General features: G+C 36.5%; 1 long non-coding RNA gene across 1 annotated transcript; it reads right to left on the reverse strand.

Annotated features, from left to right (window-relative positions):
- Positions 1-1,414: 1,414 nt before the first annotated feature.
- Positions 1,415-3,612, reverse strand: LOC111586296 (uncharacterized). The gene is made up of 3 exons (XR_002747957.3): positions 3,112-3,612; positions 2,392-2,569; positions 1,415-1,549 (listed from the first exon to the last, which is right to left on the reverse strand). It is a non-coding gene; the product is annotated as an uncharacterized LOC111586296 (long non-coding RNA).
- Between the last annotated feature and the right edge of the window lie 1,265 nt (positions 3,613-4,877).

Genomic DNA, 4,877 nt, shown 5'->3' on the forward strand with positions numbered 1-4,877 from the left:
CAGTCCAATTAAACTGTCAAGCCTTTAAAACCAGAACACTAATAAGCAGCGACAGGTTTCATCCAGTTCAAGTTCATTCTAAAATCTTTGTGTCATTTTCCGTCTAATTACTGAAGACGACTTCTTCCTCTGTTCCATGAATGTAATATTCATCATCTGTAGCGCTGTGTGAAAACGTAGCAGGACTTCATACGTGATCTTTTTTCTCTCCCATGAAGCGATGTGTAACGTAGAGTATCTGCAGCTTCTCATCCTCGCAGGACGCCGCCTCAGGCAGGAATGGAAACCCTGAATATTGATGCTGTTGTTGTTCAAGGACGTGTGGACACACAAGTCTAAAGTGGCTCTTCTGATGTGAATGATGGAGTGGAGCCTTTTTCCTCCTGCAACGTTCTCAACAGGACCATGTTTATACAGGCTCCTTCCTCTGGCCTGCTTTTATCAACGGACTGGTTGCTTCATGTTTAAAAAAAAGAAGACTGAAAAAGAAGGACGAAACTCTGCAGTTTGGAAGTCGTGTTTATGAGGAAACGTCTCTGGAAACGTTGAGCAGAACAGAGAAGATCAGGAAGATTCTGGTAACAAGGAGGAAAGTTCACAAGGAAGATGATTGGAAAAGCCAGAGTTATCTCATCTTCCTCATTTTCTGTCTCATTTTGGTAATTTTTTGTCTCATTTTTCTTGTTTTGTGTCATTTTTTTGTGTCTCATTTTGGTAATTTTTTGTCTCATTTTTCTTGTTTTGTGTCATTTTGTGTTTCATTTTGGTCATTTTTGTCTCATTTTTCTTATTTTCATAGTCTTGCTTGTGTATTCATTTACAAGTAGTTTTTTGTTACATTTTAGTGTAGTAATATCTAAATTTTTGACATTCTGGGACCTTCTTTTGATTAGAGGCAGCTGCTGAAGTCTCTAAAAGTTTGAGGTGGTTTCGTTTAAAGACTTTCTTCTATCCAGGAGAGATTCTGACCTGTTGGTTCTCCAGGAGATACATGAACTTCTGTCTCAGGGCGGTTTGCAATTTTTTCTGCTTTGGGTTTGGCAGCTGAAGTCAGACGCCGTGTGTTGAGGTTTTTTTGGGGAGTTTTCAGTGACGGAGTGGTAGCGTTGGAGCCGCTAGCAGATGGCGCCGTCTGTTCTCATTTATTTTCAGTAAAGGTTAAACGGCATCAACAAAAATAGAGAGAAACCATCTGTTCAGGGGGACGTCTGAACGACACGTAGATGTAGGAAAACTGATGCTTTTACCCTGAAAATGTAAATTCAGCTGCATAAAACAGACACTAAAAGAAAGCTCTCCTCTGATTGGCTGCCTGGTCACATCATGTGACCCCTCAGAGTTTATAAATCAGCAGAAACTGCCTCAGTCATGTCAGACAGAAGAATTATAGCCGGTCATTTTAACAGGAAAAGGTAGAAAACAAACACACACCTGTGTGGCGTCTGATTGGCCGACGCAGCTTCCTGCCAGGTGATGATGCGTTTGAGCCAAATTGAATTTTCTGGCCATATGTTGTCCTCCTGAAGCCAAAGATGTGATTAAAATCCACCTGTTGGTCAGAAAGCAGGTGTTTAGAGTTTTATCGGTTTTATTTGAAAGTTTCGCTCAATTAACCATCTGAACCTCGAAGCCTCAGGGTTTTATTCTCATTTTCAACACTGAGCTCATTTTTCCACATCGAAATGTGCTTTAATATCCAAGTTTTTTGATTTTAATACATGAATATCTCCCTTTTTTTTACTTTATGGTGCAGTTACATCCAGGTTTTTGATGTTTCAATGCATGAATATCCAAGGTTTTGACATTTTGGTGGAGTAACAGCCACATTTCTGATGTTTTAATGTGTTAATGTCCAAATTTTTAAAATTTTAATACATGAATATCCCACTTTGACATTTTAGTGCAGAAATATCTAGGTAATTGATATTTTAGTGCAAAAATATCCTAGTCTTTGGTATTTTGGTGGATTTATATAAACTATTTGATAGTTTGGTGCATGTTGGCAGCGCTTTTTGTGGTAATTTTAGTTGTGGTGGTTTCACATCTTTTTCTGCTGATTTGATGTCATTTGTGGTGATTTTCTAGCATTTCATGGTGATTTTACGTCTTTTTGAAGTGAATTTGCAGCATTTCGTGATGATTTTGTGTCTTTTTGAGGTTATTGTAATTTGTGGCGATTGGCGCCTTTTTAAATTGATTTTGCACACTTTTATGGAGACTTTCTATGTTTTTTGTCAGGATTTCATGTGTTTTCATGCATGTTTGCAGTGTTTTTGTGGTAACTTTGAGTCATTCTATGTCCTTTTGAGGTTATTTCACATCATTTGTGGTGATTTTGAGGCTTTTTGGGGTGATCTTGTGTCTTTGGTAGAAAAGAAAGTTTGGACTCACCTCTGGAACGCTGGAAATATTCCCAGTCTGAAGGTAGAAGTTACTGGAGATGAAGAACCAGATGTTCTGAGGAGGTTTGGAGGAACTTCAGATGATTTTCTCTAAAATGATCCTCAGGTCTTTTGCTTCTCCTCCTTGTTAGGATCCAGTTCTTCTCGCTCTCGTCTTTGTGGGTTATCTGTAAAAAAAAAAAAAAAAAAAAAGCAGCATTGTGTGTGTTAATGCCTCTTCTTCTGCTTGTTGTCGCTGCTTTTTCTCTTCCTGCGGAACATTATTGCAGCACAATAACAGACATGCTGTTGGAAGTGGAACAAATTGCTGTTTTAATGGGATTATTTTCCAAAACGCTTGGTTTTCTCTCACCTTTTCCTTTTTTTTATTTCCCTCCTCCTCGCTGTGTGATTGGATTTTCATTTGAATTCATCCAGGTAACAAACTTCATCCCACCTTGTATTTGTTTCTGCTGCCTGACTTTAGGCTAAACACATGCATATATATTTATTTATATGTGAGGATGCAGTGTTACGCTGCTTCGGGACGGATTTCTCAGAGAGAGAAAGTGAAATAAAATCCATTAAGGAGTAAATAAGTTATTTTTTTCCCGCCACACCCCCAGCCTCAGACAGCCGTGCCTAAACCCGTTGCCGAGGCCTCCTAATCTCCTAATAAGATTATAAAAGTGGGAATTTGTTTGTACATGCGGTAGCTGCAGATAATTACATGTCTCGTCTCATGGAGGAGCCGCCCTGGAATCTGCCCCGAATCGACTCGTCTCCGGTCGGAGCAGAACAGATTTCAGAGGTTCGTTAAGAGGAGCTGAAGAGCAGATCAACCTCCGAGGCCTGGCAGGATTTAAAGCTGCATCCTCGTTCCTTCGTCCACCTTCCCGTCTGCTTCCCACCATTACACTGTAAAAACAAATACACATCCACACAAAATTAAAGCTGCACCCTCCACACACATGCACTAAATATTAAAATATCTGGCTGCAAGACTAAAATATGCATCAATCTCATATAATGTTGACACCTCTTTGGTGGAGTTAAACAATGAGAATAAATGCAGACAAAAAAAAAGAAAAAAGAAAGAAAAACAGAAAAAAAAGCTGAATCCTTGTTCCTTCGTCCACCTTCCCGTCTGCTTCCCACCATTACACTGTAAAAACAAATACACATCCACAAAAAAAAAAAAGTTAAAAGCTGGAAGGAAGGGTGACAGAAAAAATAGGACAGAAAAAAAATTACAGTGTAAATTAACGCTGTTTTTCTGGTCTAAATATATAATTTACTGTTTTTATTATTATTAACCATTTTTTAAACATTTTTTAAACAAACCAAGTTTGTTCTTTAAAAGAACAGCAAATATTTGTAAAATACAATATTAAAAAATAAACAAATACAAATAATACAGAACATAAAAAGTATAGAAATATTGACAAATATCTGTAAAATTATATTTTTTGAGCAGATTAAAAACCGTGAAATTGTGTAATTATATAGCCACACATAGTAAAAGAGGAAATTACCTTTTATTATTGCACCAAAATGCCACCAACATGGATATTACTGCATCAAAATGTCCAAAACCTGGAAATAAAAAAACAAAACATCAAAAGCCTGAAAATTATTGAATCAAAATGTCAAAAACTTGAATATCCATCAAGCAAATCATCAAAAATTAAGGATATAACTGCACCAAAATCTCAAAGACTTGGGTATTAACACATTAAAACATCAAAAACCTCAATGTTACTACACCAAAATGTAAAAAGAATGGAAATGAAGGCACCAAACCATCAAACATTGGATAGAAATGCATCAAAACGCCACAGACTTGGATATCAAAGCACAAAATCATCTAAAACCTGGATATTCATGCAATAAAATGTTGAAACATATATATTGTTGCACCAAAACATCAAATACCTGGATATTCAGGCAGTCAAACACCAGCAAACGCCAGCAAACTTGGATATAGCTGCACCAAAATGTCAAAAATCTGAATATTAACACATTAAAACATCAAAAACTTGGAAATGAAAGCAACAAACCATCAAACATTGAATATAAATGCATCAAAACACCACAGATTTGAATATTAATGCACCAAAACATCTAAAACCCGGATATTCATGCAATAAAATGTCAAAACTTATATATTGTTCCACTGAAACATCAAAAATGAAGGATAAAAATGTACCAAGACATCAAATACCTGGATACTCATGCACTAAAAGGTAAAAAACTTGGATATTAATGCACCAAAATGTCAAAAACCTGAATATTAACATATTAAAATATCCAAAATGCTAATATTACTCCACCAAAATGTAAAAAAAAAAAAAAAAACAACAACTTGGAAATGAAGGCACAAAACCATCAGGCACTGGATATAACTGCATCCATCCATCCAATGCAACCATCAAATACCTGGACACTCATTCACTAAAATGCCCTAAATCTATATTAAAACACAAAAACTTCAAC

Source organism: Amphiprion ocellaris, chromosome 13, assembly GCF_022539595.1.
Source record: "Amphiprion ocellaris isolate individual 3 ecotype Okinawa chromosome 13, ASM2253959v1, whole genome shotgun sequence".
NCBI lineage: Eukaryota > Metazoa > Chordata > Actinopteri > Pomacentridae > Amphiprion > Amphiprion ocellaris.